The sequence below is a fragment of the Aethalodelphis obliquidens genome, unplaced genomic scaffold (assembly GCF_003676395.1).
Source record: "Aethalodelphis obliquidens isolate GAN/ISIS:26980383/991018 unplaced genomic scaffold, ASM367639v1 scaffold9, whole genome shotgun sequence".
Classification (NCBI taxonomy): Eukaryota; Metazoa; Chordata; class Mammalia; order Artiodactyla; family Delphinidae; genus Aethalodelphis; species Aethalodelphis obliquidens.
The window spans coordinates 19,558,577-19,578,535 of record NW_020837953.1 but is presented as its reverse complement, the minus strand read 5'-3'; the positions used below and the strand labels follow the sequence as shown (position 1 = coordinate 19,578,535).

Genomic DNA, 19,959 nt, shown 5'->3' with positions numbered 1-19,959 from the left:
TCTAGTTCATTCATTTTCATTATTGTATGGGATTCCATTAGGTAAATATACTACAATATTTTCTTTCTTTTATAAATAGACATTTGGACTAGTTTGAACTTTCTGCTATAAAAATGTTGCATAACTATTTATACATGCATAGGAGAGTTTCTAAATGGTATCTGCCTAGGAGTGGAATTGCTGGATTGTAGGTTATGTGTGTTTTAGTTTTAACAGATATTGCTAAATTTTTCTTCACTATGGTTGTGCAATTTCTATTTCCATCAACAGTGTCCAAGAGCTCCCTTAACTCTACATTCCCACCATTATTTGGTATTATCAGACTTCTTAATTTTTGCCAATCTAATAGGTATGAAATGACATCTCATTAGAACTTTAATTTTCCTACAGGAACTAATTACCAGCGAATGGCTAATAAACTTTTAGGTTGCCTCTTTTATACCTTGTCATTCTTCTATTGATTTGTCTTTTTCTAACCTATTTGTAGGAATCCCTAGTTAATACAGACAGTAATATTTAGCTGTTATATGTACCATAAATATATTCTTAAACTCTGTGGCCTATCTGTGCATTTTTAAAATTATGGCATTCACCTTGGTCACTGTACAGAGCTGGAAGACAGAGTGGTAGAAATCACTACCATGGAACAGAATAAAGAAAAAAGAATGAAGAAATGAGGACAGTTTAAGAGACCTCTGGGACAACGTCAAATGCACCAACATTTGCACCAGCATTATAGGAGTCCCAGGAGGAGAAAAGGGAGAGAAAGGGCCTGATAAAATATTTGAAGTGATAACAGCTGAAAACTTCCCTAACATGGGAAAGGAAACAGTCACCCAAGTCCAGGAAGCACAGAGTCCCATACAGAATTAACCCAAGGAGGAACACTCTGAGACACATAGTAATCAAATAGCAAAAATTAAAGACAAGGAGAAAATACTAAAACCAACAAGAGAAAAGCAACAAATAACATACAAGGCAATCCTCATAAGATTATCAGCTAATTTTTCAGCAGAAACTCTGTGGTTCAGAAGGGAGTGGCACAGTGTATTTAAAGTGATGAAAGGGAAAAACCTACAACCAAGAGTACTCTACTCAGCAAGGCTCTCATTCAGATTTGACAGAGAAATCAGAAGCTTTACAGACAAATAAAAACTAAAAAATTTCAGCACCACCAAACCAGCATTACAACAAATACTAAAGGAACTTCTCTAAGCAGAAAAGGCCACAACTAGAAACAATAAAATTATGAAAATGGGAAAGCTCACCGGCAAAGGTAAACATACAGGATAGGTAGGAAGTCGTCCACACACAAATATGATATCAAAACCAGTAACTGTGACAGGAGGGGAGTAAAAATGCAGGATATTTGAAATGCATTTGAAATTAAGAGATCAGCAACTTAAAACAATCATGTATACATATAGACTGCTATATTAAAACCTCATGGTAACCACAAATGAAAAATCTGTAATAGATATACACACAAAAAAGAAAGGAATCCAAACACAACGCTAAAGATAGTCATCAAATCACAAGAGAAGAGAACAAAAGAGGAAAGGAAGAAAAAAAACCTAAAAAAACAAACTAAAACAATTAAGAAAACGGCAATAAGAACATACACATCTATAACTACCTTAAATGTAAACAGATTAAATGTTCCAACCAAAAGACATAGACTGGCCAAATGGATACAAAAACAAGACCCATATATATGCTGTCTACAAGAGAACCACTTCAGACCTAGGGACACATAACAGGCTCAAAGTGAGGGGGTGGAAAAAGATATTCCATGTAAATGGAAATCAAAAGAAAGCTGGAGTAGCAATACTCATATCAGACAAATAGACTTTAATATAAAGACTGCTACAAGAGACAAAGAAGAACACTACATAATGATCAACAGATCAATCCAAGAAGAAGATATAACAATTGTAAATATATATGCACCCAACACAGGAGCACCTCAATATACTATATAAGCAAATGTTAACAGACATAAAAGGAAAGTTGACAGTAATACAATAACAGTGGGGGACTTTAACACTACACTTATATCAATGGACAGATCATCCAGACAGAAAATCAATAAGGAAACACAGGACTTAAATGACACATTAGACCAGATGGACTTAATGGATATTTATAGAGCATTCCATCCAAAAGCAGCAGAATACAGATTCTTTTCAAGTGCACATGGAACATTCTCCAGAATAGATCACATGCTGGGCCACAAAGGAAGTCTCCGTAAATTTAAGAAAACTGAAATCATATCAAGCATCTTTTACAACTACAGCTCTATGAGATTAGAAATCAACTACAAGAAAAAAAATGCAAAAAACACAAACATGTGGAGGCTAAACAATATGCTACTAAACAACCAATGGATCACTGAAGAAACCAAAGAAGAAATCAAAAAATACCTAGAGACACATGAAAATGAAAACATGACAATCCAAAGCCTATGGGACATGGCCAAAGCAGTTCTAACAGGGAAGTTTAGAGTGATACAAGCTTACCTCAGGAAATAGGAAAATCTCAAATAAAGAACCTAACCTTACACCTAAAGCAACTAGAGAAAGAAGAACAAAACCCAAAGTTAGTAGAAGGAAAGAAATCATAAAAATCAGAGCAGAAATAGATGAAATAGAGATGAAGAAAACAAAAGAAAAGATCAATGAAACAAAAAGCTGGTTCTTTGAAATGATAAACAAAATTGATAAACCTTTAGCCAGACTCATCAAGAAAAACAGGGAGAGGGCCCAAACAATAAAATTAGGAATGAAAAAGGAGAAGTTACAAATGACACCACTGAAATACAAAGGACCATAAGAGACTACTACAGGAAACTATATGTCAATAAAATGGACAACCTAGAAGAAATGGACAAATTCTTAGAAAGATACAATCTCCCAAGACTGAACCAGTAAGAAATAGAAAATATGAACAGACCAGTTACAAGCATTGAAATTTAATCTGCGATTTAAAAACTCCCAAAAAACAAAAGTCCAGGACCAGATGGCTTCACAGGTGAATTCCATCTTTGTCACTGTACACAGCACAGTGTCTGTCAGTTAGCAGACATTAATAAATATTTGTTGAATGAATAAATGAAAAACTGAAAAAACACACATAAAGAAATTAGACAATGTTTTAAGCTCTTATTTTGGAATTGTGACCCTCTATGCCTATTAGGTTTTTTTTTTTTTTTTTTTTTTGCGGTACGTGGGCCTCTCACTGCTGCGGCCCCTCCTGCCGCGGAGCATAGGCCCCAGACATGCAGGCCCTGCCGCCACGGCCCACGGGCCCAGCCGCTCCGTGGCACGCGGGATCCCCCCGGACCGGGGCACAAACTCGCGTCCCCCGCATTGTTAGGTGGACTCTCAACCACTGCGCCACCAGGGAAGCCCGCCTATTAGGTTTTATAAACTTTTATATTTAAAGAAATAAATTTAATTTAGCTTGGAGACTTTCCGGCAGTCCCTTGAGATAACTGGAGATAAGACAGAGCACCAAAAAATCAGGACTGGAAGTCCAAAATTTTAAATCACCTAAGACAAACAGTTGTCTGCTCTCTTCTTAAATATCTCCAAGAACAAGTATGCTGCCTCTCATGTTTTCTATTATACTTTGCAGAACATAATGACTAAAACAGCCTCTAGTTCCACCATGTTTGAATGCCCCAGAGGAAAGTCTACAAAAGTGAGTGTAAAGCAATTCTACTAAATAAGAAAACACTTAGAAATGTGCCCATAATACATCAATGAGCAATAGACATAGTGATTAACATGAATATACAATATGTATATGCTTCAATTTTAAAAGCTAACAATGGTAACAACTATAGTAAATCAGAGGGGAAAATAATGCATCAGCCTTTATATAATTTAAAATGGAAGGAAATTAATATATTACAACTTACAACAGAACCAGCAGGAGGTTCAGACAGCCCAGAGTCTTAAAAAGGAAGTCATAGAAAGCAATGAGTCATTCTGGACAAAACACAGAATCTGTAGTAAGAAGACCTGGTTTTGAGTTGTCATTCTGACATTTACTAGCTATTTGGCATTGGGCACATCATTTAATCCACCTACACCTCAGTTCCTTATCAGTAAATAGAGTTTATAATGATCTGGCATCCTCTCTAACAGGGTTATTGTATGTTTCAAATTAAGTAGAAAAATGTGTGACATACTTCAATAACATGCAATTGTAATCACCTATCCTTCTTCATCTTCCCATCTCCCCAATGGCAGCAATCTGTATAACTGTGATGTTTTTTCCAGCAGGGCTCAGTAGAGCTAGTACAGGCAAGGAGAGAGAGATTAGTTCGGGATTTTGCCCAGACAGGGACAGAAGGACAAAAGAGCAAGGGAATAAAAGATAATGATAAGAGAGTGAATGAAATAGCAAGAGACTAAGAAAATTAAGCTGGATAGGGAAGGAAGTGAAGACAGGCCTTGGTGGGGTCAAAGAAAAGATCTAGTAGATCCTCAAAGGTCAGGCAGAAGAAGAAATTTTGAACAAATCTGCATGTCTTCATTCATAATTTCAGAGGTGGGCCATCTTTGCATGAGAACAAAGCTCATGGTGTGACTAGGGGAGCTGATTAGCTAAAATGATGATCACTTCAGTTGAAGAGGTCAATGTGTTGAAGAAACGATCATCCATGTGAGTACTGAAGCCACTCAGGGTAAGGCCAAAAATTGAGATGGAAAGGAAGACTGTGTGTGCTAAGTCCTAAATGATAGAGAAGATCTATTATATAAGAAGACAAGAGTGGTATAGCCCTTGTGCCAGAGAGCACAGGGATTTTAAGAAGGCAGAGAAGCAGCGGTCTGGAAATGTATGAAATAGTGGTGCATAAAAAATTACAGTCATCATTATCTCTCTCCTTTTGCAAGGAGTGGTCTGGGAGAATGAGCTGCACCCGTTCAGAAGGGCTAGATTAAGCGATCTTACTCTCCTGGTTTCCATTTAAGGCCAGAACACACATTAAAACATCCCATAAAATGGTTAACAGTGTAGAAAACAGGAGTTTCAGAGAACAAGTGGAAAGGTTTGAAAGGGAGCAAAATAGCAGGATTGGGAGAGAGGAAGAGGAAGCCAAGTCAGCACAGGAATAACAGTACAGAAGAAAGACATATGATTGGAGGAGCTGGGACAAAGGTAACAGAGGATAAGACTTGCTGGGTTTATATGGCCAAAGGTTATCAAAATAATTAGTTCTAGCAGTTCCCTGATAGCTAGGGAGTTAGCACTAAGGTCTTGACAATGGTTTGGTTAAATTCCCTCATTTACAGATTGCAGGGGGTGGGGGCAACATCTGAGTATCTAGTATGTACTTATTCACATTATGTAAAGTGTTAAGCCCTACACCCACACCTTTCCTCATTTTATAAATGAGGGAACTGAGGATCACAGAAGCACAGTGACCAGCCCTGGGTTGTATTATTAATATTCAGTGACACTGAGGACCCAGGCTTATTTTTCAAATCTAAATCAGTATGGCAGTATAAGAAAGAATTTGAAATGAGAACATCTTTAGTCACTTTCTACCAGTGAGATCTTGTATGTTTTTTTAACTCCACTAAGCCTATCTACCAAACAAGGTTATTGCAAAAGATTAAGCTACAGCTACAAAATAAATCCTAGTAGTTATTTTTTTAACTGAAAGCTGGTCTACATAGGAACTTATTTTCAAATGTGAATTTACTTGGTTTATTTCAAACACAAATCCAAAGTGTCTAAATTAATGCCTATAGATTTTACAGATAGGAAACTGAGGTAGAAAGGGAGGATGTACAATCTATGGCTCCCTCATATATCTAAATCTATTTAAATTTGTTCTCCAAGGCTCAAATAAAATTCATCTTGAGTGTAAAGCCTAACCTTGTTCCAACTGTTGAGAAATGATGGCTCCATCCTCTGAACTCCTATATCACTTTGCTTTACCTCCCTTAGAGTACTTATTGCCTTACAATTTAGGTAAGCATGAAAAAATTTCATTTCTGCCATCAGAGCTTAAGTCCCTTAAAGGTAGTTGGAAGAGAATTAACATTTACTTTGCATCTCTGAAGTGCCAATTGCTTCTCTAGTGTGTATACACACACACACACACACACACACATTATTTCATGTAACCTCTGTGACACCCCATGAAGTAGAAATCTATTTTTTACACATAAGGACACTGAAAGTTACAGAGGTTAAACAATTTGCTTACAGTCCTAAGGCTAGCAAGTGACATAGCCTAGATTTGAATCCATCTTTCTAACCCAAAGCCTAGGCTCTTGCCACTATACTCTTCCCAGAAACCATGAGTATATCCTCACTACTGATTGTTTCCTATCTATCCACTGACCATCAGGGAAAAAAAACCTCCATGGACTTCATCATTAAGTATCAGCAGAAAGGATTTGATATAGGATATCTGCCCTCCTACTTTCCAAGAGTTAGAATAGATTCTTCAGAGCCAACAGAATGACTAATATGAGACCTGAATAAAGATGAAGAGATCAGAATCCTGCTTCTAGGAAGGAAAAGTCAAAAACCATTACTTCTCCATTCTTGTGTTTAAAAATTCCTCCTCCTCTGAGGTTTCCACCACCTGGCTGTATCACTCCTTACCCCTCCTCCTCATCTGTCATCTACCACCCTCCCGATTAATCCCCTATATTCACTGCACCTGGGTCACAATCCCTCTCTTCCCTGCATCCTAGCATCCTAAATCATTTCACTATCCATGCAGAAGACTCGTTCAATACAATAGCCTCGCAGCTCCTTGTCATACTCAGCTTCACCCGACCTTCACCTCTGCTGTACTTCAGCAACTCACACACAGAGACCTAGCTGTCACCTAGAAGAGCTCCACATCAGACAATTTAACTCTAATATTCCACTTTCTGACCACAACCTTTTTTTTCTATCTTACTTCTACATTTGCTCATTGACCTAACTCAAGAAATCACAGAAACTCTAAGTCCCAAACTGAAATCATTATCCAGTGTTTCCTGTCTCAGTTAATGTCACCATCATCCCCCTAGTCACCCAAACCAAAAACATGAGCATCACCCTGGACTCCTCACCCTCTGATCTACACACGCAATCAATCATAAAGCCTCACAGATTCTCTCAACTTCATCCCTCTCTCCTCATCCCTATAACCACATTTAAAAAATGTTATTTAAGCATATCTATAAAAACCTTTCAGTGATAAAAAAAAGTCACCTATTGAATTCATTTCAAGATACTTATGCATACAGGGTCTACCATGACATGGCCTCGGACTGTATTTCTGGCCTCACAACTTACCACTTACATCTTCATCGTTATTTCTTAGCAGTCCCAAACTGCTTGTGGTTTTCTAGGCAAGCCATTCCTTTTCTCACACTGATGCCTTTACTCAAGCTATTCTCTCTGTTTGAAGCACATTTTTTATTCATCTTTGCCTGACTTACTTCTACGTACCATTTAAGACTTGGGTCAGGTGTCATGTCTTCCTCAAGCCTTCCCTCAAGTCCCGGACTAGTCTAAGCACCCTCCCCTCGATGCAACCACAGCATCACAGGCATAGCTCTCACCTTTTATTCTGAGATGACCTATTTCAGCATCTAATTTACCAACTTCACAAGGACTGGAAATGTATCTTATTCATCTCTGTCTACCCAGCTAAACATAGTACATAGCATAGTGCCTGACACATAATAGACACATTAAGTATAGAGTAAATGTTAGAAGATGTTGAGATTACATTTTCAGTGGGATATTCACACCAGTGCTTTCTCACAGAGTTTTTAGTATTTCCTACCATTAACTCCAAGTCCTTTGAAGGGAAGGAACCAGAGCTTTTCCTGAGTCTGCACAGTTCTGTAAAGAATGATGCTATACAAAGTTTTACCCAACAAACATAACAGAAATCAAAACTTGACGTGTGCTAGAAACTGCAAAACCACTGACCAAGTGAAAAAAATGAAGATATAAGAATAAAGATAAAGAACTAATTCTGACCGCTGTGTTGTCTATGTTATGTGCTTGTCTATGTTATAAAAACAGTGAAATTTTGCTTAGAATATAAACAGCGTCCTGGATACAAGAGCTTGGCACTTTATCTACAAGGTCATCCCATCTCTGCTAAGCTTAAAAAATTACTAACCTGCAGGGTTGCTTAGGCAGGGGTTTAAGTTGTTGGTAAAGACACTACTTAAAAACTTAACCCCACAAACCAAGGCTCAGTGATAAAAAGGCAAGTAAAAAATAATGCTGGTATATGAGCAACAACAAAAAAATGTTCTTTTCATAGTAATTTTGGGCCTTGTGTTGGCAGTTAGAAAGAGAGCAAAGAGTTCAATGTAATAAAGCATTTCCCTCTCCAACTAAATATTAAATTGCAGTCTGGCATCAAACTAGGGATGCCAGACTCAATTCTTTCCCAGTGTAAAAAATAATAAGCTCTTCTATTTGCATGGTGCATTCCAATCGATATACATTTGCTCATTTGATAAAGTGTTTATAGACATTTTAAAAAATGAGGGAAACCCCCAAATTTTCCACAAAATAATAACTCTTTTAGTTGGTTTAAACAAACAGTACTAGATTTTTTTTTTTTTTTAAGTTCAAAACACGGCACAGAAGTGAGAAACGGAATAGAGTACTTTATATTTAAGCAGGTCAATCCTTGGGGCCGAAAGAGCTTCTTGCAGAAACTTAATAGGTTTTGGGTTTCCTTAGGAAGAGATCGGTTTCCCATCACTGGAGGCGATGTTCAGACTTATCAAATTATTAGGGTAGAATTTGGGATTTTCAAAGCTACTTTGGTATGGGATGAGGGAAAGGGACCCTGGATGACTTTTAAATTCCCTTCCAGTCTGGAGATGTTTTGGGGTTCACTTATCTCCAGGAAACCCCTTTTCATTCCTCCGGGGCTGGCCCACAGCTGTGCCCACGTGTGCAGCCCTCCTGGCCGCTGGCTCACCTCGGTGCCCAGCGGCTCCCGCCCCCGTCGGAGGTTGGAAACCTGCTTTCCGCGCCCGTTTCCGGCGGCACACGTGAGTTGTCTCGGCGCAGCTCCAGCCGCCGGAGCCAGCCCGGAGGACCGCTGCTGACAGCTCCCCGCCCTTCGCGCCCCCGACCCTCGGATGAGCCACGCTGTCCGCCGACCTCGGTCCTCGCCCGCCCCGAACCGGATCCGGCCGGCGAGGATCCACAGGCATCTCTCAGCTCTCCTGTCCGAGCCGACTGACAGCCCCTCCGACTCCCGGCCCTCGGCCCAAAGCCAACACTCTCGGGCCGACCCAGCCCCGCCGGCCAGAACAGAGAGACCGCCGTTCGGACCGCCCGCGATGCGGACCCTCCAGAGGTCCCCGTGTCCTTGAGTTTCCCTCGCGGGGCCCCCGGGGCGCCTCTACTGAGTCAGGGCCGCGAGCCGGACACTGGGCCCCGCTGGCCCGGCCGCGGAAGCAGAACGAGCCGCCGGAGCTCCGGGCCCAAGAACACGGCGGGGGACGGCCGCGCTCGGACCCCAGACAGGCCGACCGGCCGGGACACACAGACGGACAGTCGGGCCCGAGGGGCGGGGGCAGCGGCCGGGCCGGTCCTGGCGCCTCCTTCTCACCCGGGGCGGCCCCTGGCGGCCCAGCCCCTCAGGGCGCGGGCTTTCCGGGAGAGCGGAGGCGGCCGCCGAGGCGCTTACCTGCGGGCGCAGCGACGACGCGGAGCGGCTCACTCCCTGCCCGCCGCCATGTTTCCGCTGCGCAGCGAGCTAGGGAGGACGCGCGGAGGGGGCGGGCGGGGGCGGCTCCGGAGAGCAGCGGCTGCCGGCCGGCCGGCGGGCTGGCGCGCGGCTGGGGGCTCGACCGAGGCGGCGGCGGCGTTGGCTGAGGCGGGGGCGGGGCGCGGGCTTCCCGGCCCCGCCCCCCGGGCCTCAGGCCGCAGGGTGGCGAGCGCCTCGGCAGTTGGGCCCGCGCGGGGGGGCGGTGCCGGGAGGGCGCCGCCGAGCGCCCAGGCCCCGCTAGCCTCCGCTGCCTCCCGCCTCGTGCCTTCGACCCCGGGGTCCAGACCCGCGTCCCCACCGGCCCTATGCGCCGCTTCTCACGGGTGGGTAAACTGAGGTCTGGAGAGGGCTCGGGTACTTGGGTTCGAGTCCCGCTGTCGCCGCTCCGAGCCCGCGCGTGGGCGGATGGGGGAGATGGCGGACCCAAGAGGTGTCAGGTCAGGTTGGCTGACGCGCGGCGCCGCCTCGGGCGAAGAGCGGCGCTCCGGGGCTCGAATCCCTGCCCTGCTAAGAGTGATGGATGACCTTGAGCGAGTTACCTTGTATTTCTACCCCAGGACCCTCACCTCTAACGGGATAGCATTCAATCCAGAGAGTTGGTGTGAGGATAAATAAGTTAATGCTTGTGAAGCCCACGGAACAGTGCTGGAGACCTAGTAAGTAAATGCGTAGGAAATAGAAGCTCCCGCGGTCCCTTCATTGGTTCATCCATCCATTCAACAACTACTTACGCATTGAGCCCCTCCATGTGCCTGGAGACAGGCTCATTCTGGTAGTGAACACTCTTTGCTACACTCCTATGATTAAACGCCGCGTCCACCTGGATCATCCCTATTTTAGCAGGGAGGAAACTGAAGCTCAGGGAGGTGAAGCTACTTGTCCAAGGTCACCCAGCCAGTAAGTGAGTGGAGATTCATCTCCAACCTGACTTCAAAGCCTGTGCTCTGCCAGCAGGGAGTCATCAGCTGTTTGGATGGGTCAAAGGAGGCTCCCTGAGAGTTAAACACTTTCAGGTTGGCTCTTGAAAGAGTCTGCAAGGAGGAAGCTCATTTCAGGCAGAGGGACGGATGTGTGCAAGGGCATAAAGACATATGATAGCAGATGGCTGGTTGGTGTGACTGGCAGGGTGGGAGTATGAGAGACAGTGTGAATGTGGTGATGACGGTGCTGAAGCTAGACAGGGAAAGGAAGCCAGAACATGGAAGGGGTCTTTGTGTGCCTAGAATGACATTTAATGTCCTTGTATGTCTACCTTAGAATTTATTTTGTAGGCCAGTGGTTTTCATAGTATGGTTCTGGGACTCCCGGGTGTCCCTGAGATCCTTTCAGGGGTCAGAGAGCTCACAATTATTTTCATAATAATGCTAAATGCGATTTGCTTTTTTTTACTCTGATGAGCATACAGTGAAGTTTTCCATAGACTATAGGACAAATGATATTTCAACGCATTAAATGCGGGTACAGATTTGAAAATGCAGCTGTCTTCTTTAAGCCAGGTGTTAAAGAGATTTGTACAAATGTAAGACACCGCTTTTCTCATTAATATTTTGTCTTAGAAATAGTAGACATTTTTCACTAAAAATGTGTTTATATTAACAGGTAATGGATTTCTTGTAATTTTAAATGAATTAATAAAATTTTAGAAATTTCTCAGTTTTAATTCCTAATATGGTAAGTATTGTTAGAAGTAACAAATGGCACATTAAAAAGCTCTTCGAGGTCCTCAGTAATATTTAAGAGTGGGAAGGGGTCCTGAGCCCAAAAGGTTTATGAATGCCTGCTATAGGCAGAAAGAAGCTATTGAAGTTTTAAGTAGGGGAGTGACTTAATCAGACTTTCATTTCAGAAAGAGTTTTCAAGACCCAAGGCCAGCCTTGAGGGATAAGTTCACAAGGCATGGGCATTCTAGGCAGAAGGATAGAAACAGGGAAGTGCAGGGCTGGTAAGCAACAGAGCTAGGACCCAGATGACTCTGGTCTTTTTATTCCTCATTTGGTATCACTTTACCACCTGACAAGCGACAGGATGAGTGTTTTATTCCTTCATTTCCACTGGGTGCTGTGTAGTGAGGCTTTTGCTCGCATTTGCTGTGGACGTTAGCACCCTTTCTGACCCCAGCACACTGCTACCTCTCCTCTTTGCCCGTTTTCTGAGAAGCAGTCCAGTGAGGAAAGCAGAAGAGAGGAAAAGAGGAGGTTACCAATGCTAGTGTGAGTAGGCATGGGAATCCTGGCAGAGGGTTCTCCAGAGCTACACAGCCCGGGTTATCCTTCACATACTTCTAGGGCTCACAAGTGAGAGGGAAAACAATTGTATCAAACCTCTGCTGTCAGGAAAGCCGCTTTTGAAGAGAAGTTCCCCAGAGTGCTGAGAGTCTGTTCCTTTAACATTAAAAAAAAAAGTATCCATATCAGATAAAAATCTTTTAAAGGTATTTTATAAACTTCCTAGCCATCCTTATTTAAGAAACAGAAGTAAACTTAGTATTTTCTTGACTTATTATAAACATGAATTGGTAGCAATCGGGCTTTATTATTAAGCAATCCTCTTGGACTATTGAGTTAAGGACTCTTCCACCTTAACAAATGGCCCCAGAATGCTGTGCTTTTGGGGCTCTCATGGTGCTTCCACAAAGGTTCTGGTTTTCAGCTGCCACTTCTCCTGCTGTCATTATGCCTATCCCTTTTATACCTGCTTCTAATTTGCTAAAGCTGAGAAGGTACATAATCTAAGCTTACTGGAGTTGCATCAAATAGTCAGCCTCTAAGCAAGGGTCTGAGCGACTGTCCTGGGATGAAGCACTGGAAAGGGCAGCTGCAAAGTCAGTAGAGGGGTGGTTGATGATGAGCTGTGGAGTTAGCCTAAATTCCCCTGGTTTCAGTTTCTTCCTCTATAAAATGGGGTAGTCACATACCTATCATATTGAGTTGTTAAAAGGATTAACCCAAAGCATTTAGTCTATATCATCAGCTCTGTCTACAGACCTATTTATTCTTAGCTCCGGTTCCATTAGACAATTCCTGTGGAGTCCTCAAACTCTGTGGGTTAAAGACCAAAATCATGATTCTCCATGCTAAACCTTCTCTTTCTATCTGTTCCCCATTTCAACAATGGCGCCACCATACTTCCGGTCACCCAGTCTTAAAATCATGGTAGTGCTTCTTAAAATTCCTCCCTGTCCTCCACATACAGTCAGTTGCCAAAGCACACTGCCTTTTCCCTAGTCAACGTCCTATTTCCTAGGCTATTGGGGATGTAACCTAACTCTTGACTCTCTTCTCTCAACTTGTCTTCCACAGCTGCCAGATCCTGGAAGCATCCTGTCAGTCCCCAGTTCATAAAACTTACTAAGTCCTTAGTGCCTACAGGACAAAGTCTAAACTTGTTACCCTTGTGTTCAAGGCTCTTTATGATCTGGCCACAGCCTTACTTTCTAAATTTATTTCTCTCTCTTCTTTATTTACCCTTTGATTCATGTGTAGTTTTCTACATTTGCCCTTTGCTTTCCTTTTCTACATATGCCCTTTGCTACTCTAGGCTTTTTTATATACTGCTCTATGTTCTAGAATGCCTTGCTCTCCACTTCTGTATGTCTAAACCGTAACAATCTTTTAAAACTCTGATTTAATGCTGCCTTTCCAAAGCCTCATATGATCATCCAGCTTGAATAATAAAAACCAACATTTATGTAATGCTAAGTAAGAACCAGGAACTCTTCTGGGTGCTTTATGGGCACTATCTTATTTAATCTTTATGACAGTTTAATTTCCACAACAAACCTATGCAGTATTATTATGACCTGCATTTTACAGATGAGAAAACTGAGGAACAGGGAGGTAAAGCAACTTGTCTAAGGTCACAGAGCTAGTAAATGGTGGAGCCAGAACGGGAATCCAGGCAGCCCGGCTTCACAGCCCACTTTCTCAACACTATGCCAATGTGAAGTGAGCTCTCCTGCCTCACTCGTATTGGCTCTCACGGTAGGCCACGCAAACCTCTCTTAGGACCTTGGTCACTTTCTGCCTCCTTATTGGTTAACACGCCTTATCTTGTCTACTTACATAGTAGATTTTTTGAGAGTAGATCAGTGTCTGATCTACAGTAGTATCTACTGAATTTCTTGAACCTGGTAAATATTTAGTAAATTCATTTTTTATGAATGTGAAGTCAACAGAACACTATAGCAATAAAAATGAATGATCTAGAGCAGAATTGACAAACAATGGTCCTTGGGCTAAATCTGGCCTGACTTCCTTCAGGCCAAGAGCTAGGAATGTTTTGTTTTGTTTTGGACATTTTTTAAATGGTTGGAAAAAATCAAAAGAAGAATATATCATGACATGTGAAACTTACATGAAAATGAAGGTTTATTGGAATCCAGTCAGGCTTTCTGTGGCTGCTTTTGTGCCACAGTAGGCCTTCTGACCTGTAAAGCCTGCAATATTTACTCTCTGGCCATTTCTAGAAAAAATTGCCAACCCCTGATCTAGAGCTACATGTAATAACATGAAAATGTCTTTAAAACGGCACTGAACAAAAAAAGGATAAGCAGTATGATGTTACTTATATAAAGTTTAAAAATAAGCAAAACAGTACCATTTTTTTAGGGACACACATACCCATGCAGTAAAAGTGTAAAGACATGCGTGGAAACAGTAAACAATAAATTCAGGGGAGAGGTTATCTCTAGGGTTTGGGGTGGGCATGCCATTGCGGGAGGAGTACACAGGGAATTTTAACTGTCTGTAAGCAAGGTGGAGAGTACACAGCATTCCTTGTGTTAAAGCATTAAAACATAACATAAACGTAACAACAACATAAAAATGTTTCATAAGAAATGAATAAATGAGGCTCAAGGACTTTTTAACTTCTATTTTGGCTGGTTGAAATATGTTTGGCTTTCACCTATAGCTAAGGTGTTACAGTGAAATATAAACGTGAAGACCCCTGTTGAGATGGTGTGGCGTGAGTATAGGTATGATTTAGAACTGACTCTCAAGTCACACAGAGATCCCTGATTAATGATCCTCTGGGAACAATGCTCCTTGAAGTCCACCTAAGACAAGTGTGGGAGAAGGTCCCATCCCCACAAGGCTGGGGCCTCAGCTGGGGCAGCTAGGGCTAGGTGGCTTGCTTTGTCTCTGGAACAGACCTTGGAGTGCTGGACTGAAGGGGAGCCTCCTCTTTTTGTCTGGGCATTGGTCTCAGTATCAGTCTCCCCATCTTTGGGAGGAGAGAATGGACAGAGTGTATCCAGATCCTGATCTACATCCAGGTGCTCATTTGCATCCCTGTGTCTCATTTAAACACTCATTTGATGGAATTTTAGGGAGTACCTGTCTTGTGAATAGCCTTCAGGCTACAAGGATAACTAGATGCAGCCTGAACCAAGGAGCCCACAGTTGGGGAAACTAGTTTTTAAACAATGAATGAAAGGAGAGTGTTGTAAGTGCCTATTGCTTCACAATGAGTTACCACAAATTTAACAATTTAAAACAACAGTCATTGATTAGCTCACAGTTCTGTAGGTTAGAAGTCTGGCATGGTGTGGCTGGGTTCTCTGCTTAGGGTATCTCATGGCTGAAATCAAAATGCCAGCCAGCCATCTTCTTAGCCAGAGGCTTGACTAGGGAAAGGTCCTCTCTAAGCTCCTTCAGCTTCTTGGCAGAATTTGTTTCTCTGTGGTCACAGGGCTGAGATCCCCACTGTCTTGCTGGCTGTTAACTGGGGACCACTCTCAGGTCCTTGCCATCTCATTGACAGAGAGCCTCTCTCATATCTAATCGAAGAAGAGAATTCTTCAAATCTCTCCTTCTTCAACCAGAGAAAACTCTCAGCTTTTAAACGATTTGTAATTAGGTCAGGTCCATCCAGAAAATCTCCCTACTTAAGGGCAACTGTGACATATAAACTAATCACTGGAGTAAAATTCATCCTCTTTACGGTCGCAGGGATTAAGCAGGACGAATACACCAGGGGACCAGGAATCTTAGGGTCCATCTTAAAATTCTGCCTCCTATACCCAGTGAGAAATGTTCTCTTAAACGTTTCTCTGTGAACTCCCCTGGCAGTTTGTAACTCTTTCATAGCAAGATATGTATTGTATCACCATTATTAGGACACATTTAAAAACACCTTTCCTAGGATGAAAACTTCTTGAGATCAGAAACCTTGTTCACACCTGTAGCTCTAATACCTCAGACGAGGCTTTGCATGAAGGAGAGATTCCTACATGTTTGCTGAAAAAATTAAAAGTGTACATATTATCTTTTGGATCCCTGCTGCTTTTTTAGAGCCAGATCAAAACTCCTTCTGACACTTCTCAAGAAGGATTAATAGCTTCCTCCTCTGTGCTGTCACTTGGTAACATCTCTGTATGAAGTGTGTCACCTTGAAGTATCTTAAGTTAGACAGTAGTTTTCTTGAAGGTAGTACCTCACTTGTATTCCACTTAGTATCCCAGAGCACAGCACATCATAGATTTCATTAATTGCTTGATGTTTGAAATTTTTAAAAGGAGATGTAAGGGGTTTAAAAACCCAGAGGCAGATGGAGAGTGGATTTGGGCTATGACCAGACCCTTGGAAAAGAGTCACAGCTGGTGGTAAGCCAAGAAGTACAGAGGCAATGGACAGGGAAGAAAACAGGCAAATCAGGATGTAATATTTTTTTAAGAAGGGATACTAGAAAACCCCAGGTCCGCTGTTTTATATATCACATTAAGGAATAAACCTGCAGAGCCCTCCGTAAAGGAGCGCAAGAAGGAGCAATTATTCCAGGATTGACAATCGAGGGAGCAGTGCTCTACTTTTACCATGTTGCTGGGTGGACAGTGACCCCGAGGGAGAGTTGTTGAGTGAAGAGGAAAAACGGCTTCTGGTGCTTAAAGAAAGTGGGGATGGTGGTAATGGGGGGAGGCACTGAAAAATGAGTGAGCTCTTAGCCTCCTCCTTGATTTGGATGTTTTCCCTTTCACATCTTCTCCTGGTTGTCGGCCTTTTGTGACTCCTTTTTTGCTTCAGGGCTGCCTAAGATCATAAATGGGCAGTTTAAACAGATTTCATCTGGTTGCTAAGTTTGGGATCAGAAGAACGGTTGGACATTTTCTGACTGATTCATCGGGAGTCCTGAACCTTCTGGAAGCAATTAGGAGGATGGGATAACAAGGTCCACTGCTGGAACTAGAGGTGGGCTTGATACCACTGAAGCACATGCCTAAGTGTAGGGGAATAATGCTGGAGAAGCAAAGGATGACAGAAGGACCCCAGTTCTCCTTAAATGATGGTCTAAGGACAGGTTCATTTAGACTATGCCTCTGATTGCTTTGCTCACAGCCCATGTGTTTACTGGCTGGCTGGCCAGCTACTGAGTGCTCCCTGTGCAAGACCCTTGGGAGAGACCCCCAACATGGCACAGCACTTCCCCTCAAGGAGCTTATAGTCCCATGAGGAAGAGTATTATAATACAAGGCAGGAAGTTATAAGTGCCTTGAGGGAAATGCAATCAAAATGATGCAGTGTTTGGAAGAGATTCAGTTTCATAGAGAAGGAGGACTTCAATGATGGGTAGGGAAAATTGGAGGCAGCAGAGGGAGTATTAGGGGAATGGGGCATTGTACGGAGAAGGTATAATGAGCTAGGGAGAGAAGACTGAAGGGCACATTTAAGAAACGGCAAGTAGTTTTGTGTGGCTGGAGCCAAGGGTCCATATTGGGGAGATATAGTCAGAGGACAGAGGGAATGAGGGTTAGCTATGGCGAGTCTCAGCTATCAGCTAAGAATCCTGAGAGTGGGTTGGGTAGGGTGAGCAGAGGATGTGCAGGGACGGAGGGGTGGAGAGGGCAAAGGGTGGCGGGGATGGTGTGGGAGGGGGCAGGTGGAGGCAGCAGAAGTACAGTTTTTGGTTGCCTTTGTCAGGCTCTTGCTGTTTCTTTTGCCTGGAATACCTCTGCTCAGCCTCCTCTGACATTCTGTGTGCCCTGTGGCCCATCACAAAGCCATCTCTTCCAGTAAGCCTTGCTTTGACCCTCCAAGCTGGCTGTGATCTCTCCCAACTCTGAGCTCCCCACAGCTCACCATCTGACCCTTTCCACAGACCTTTGTCACAGCCCACCCTGCCGGACAGCTATTTTAATCTGTATCTTTTTTTTTTTAAAAAAAATTATTTTATTTTTGGCTGCATTGGGTCTTTGTTGCTGTGCGCAAGCTTTTCTCTGGTTGCGGTGAGCAGGGGCTACTCTTCGTTGTGGTGCACGGGCTTCTCATTGCGGTGGCTTCTCTTGTTGCGGAGCATGGGCTCTAGGTGCGCGGGCTTCAGTAGTTGTGGCACGGGGGCTTAGTAGTTGTGGCTTGCGGGCTCTAGAGCGCAGGCTCAATAGCTCAGTAGTTGTGGCTCACGGGCTTAGTTGCTCCGCAGCACGTGGGATCTTCCCGGACCAGGGCTCAAACCCGTGTCCCCTGCATTGGCAGGCGGATTCTGAACCACTGCGCCACTAGGGGAGCCCTAATCTGTATTTTTTTGTATCCTACACACATTATATACTTGGTAAATGTTTTTAAGTCTGATAGAATTCACTTCCTATTGAGTATTCAGACTGTAACTCGCCACTCAGGCCAGAGGCTGAGATTAGACAGGACCTTGGAATTCATGTTGACCTCATTTTACTAGTGAGGCCCAGAGAGGTACAGTACAAGGTCGCACAGTGAGTTAGTGATCTGAAACAATGTATGTGAAGGTTTTATCACAGGGCCTACCACACAACAGACAGTTAGTACTTTTGTCTATCTCTCCGCCTCTAGAGCTTTAATCAAACACCAAACTGCTTGTAATTCTTCCCACCCTTTATGGGAACTTTATGCTGTTTCTTGCATTTGAGGTTCTGCTTATACCTTCTACTTTTTCTTCTTCCTTTGTCTCTTCTTCCCACCTTCCCCAGGTTAACTCCTACTCATCAATTAAGATCACTCTGCGCAGGAAGCTTCATCGGATCCCTTCTCTTCCATCCTCACCGCAGAATGGGCTAAATGCCTCTCGCCTTGCCCTCCCAGCAGCCTGGAGAGCATTGCCCTTGCTCGATCGCATATGTATCCTTTGTGTCTGTGTCTGCCACCGGATGATAAGCTCAGAAGGTTGGAACTCTCCCTGTGTTCTTTAGTACAACGGTCCCCAACCTTTTTGGCACCAGGGACTGGTTTCGTGGAAGAACAGTTCTTCCACGGACAGGGACAGGGGATGGTTCAGGCGGTAATGCGAGCGATGGGGAGCGGCAGATGAAGCTTCGCTCACTTGCCCGCTGCTCACCTCCTGCTGTGCGGCCCGCACACCAGGGCGTTGGGGACCCCTGCTTTAGGACACACCCAGCTCCTCATACCATACCTGGAACACAGCAGCGCTCAGTAGATCTTTATGGAATGAATGTGCACAGTGGGGCCCTTCCAGGCCCAGGCCCCAGACTGGAGACAGGCTCCTCTTCATCTCCTCTGTAACTCACAGGGCCCCAACTAGACTGGCTGCTCAGATTCTGATGGTGCAAGGGCTTTGCAGAGGAATGCTGAGCCTCAAACCTCACTGTTTATCTAAGACACTTCTGCTCTTGTTCCTCTTGTAAAATACCAAATAAAAATAGTTCCAGGAAGCTATGTGGCTGAGAAATGCCAGGCTCTGTCTGAGCTCCTAGATAAAGGCTGTTATTTTTAGGAAGTTGGTCATTAATCCAACCTGCCTTTTCTCTGTGCTTTGGTTCCACACCCTTCTATAGGCACTGATTCTTTTTGTCCTCAGTTGCCCTTAAACCCGGTAACTGGAAAAAAAATTAACTTGACAGCAGTTGTTGTAAAAATGATCTAAAGGTATCAGTTGGCCACAAGCTCACTTTGCGCTCTGGGCTTGTGACTTTAAACTTAATCTTGAAGTGCTTTACCAGATGGCTGGTATCCTCATCTAAAAGATGAGAGAAATAATACCTACCTTACCAGATTATTGCAAGAGTGAAAGAAAATAAGATAGACAGAGGCTCCTGGCACACAGCAATGGTTAAAGAAATGCTACATCTAAGTCAGAGGTTGTGGCCCTCTTACTGTGTTCTGCTGTGGTCAGACTTCATCTGGGCTGTTAAGTTTTGTCGGTGGGACTCATATTTTACAAGAGTGATGTTGACAAGTTGTCACCCAGAAAGAAGCAAATGACCA

The 19,959-nt window shown here is 43.4% G+C and overlaps 1 protein-coding gene across 5 annotated transcripts in view; it reads right to left on the bottom strand.

Annotated features, from left to right (window-relative positions):
* The window catches only part of SCMH1 (Scm polycomb group protein homolog 1), a 187,766-nt gene extending 177,972 nt beyond the window's left edge, over nt 1–9,794 (bottom strand). For 4 of the 5 annotated variants that reach the window (XM_027108916.1, XM_027108924.1, XM_027108927.1 and 1 more), the window contains exon 1: nt 9,692–9,794. The gene's annotated coding sequence lies outside the window, so the exon portion shown is untranslated. The remainder of the gene's footprint in view (nt 1–9,691) is intronic. The other variant, XM_027108918.1, reaches the window with a different exon arrangement.
* Nucleotides 9,795–19,959: the final 10,165 nt, after the last annotated feature.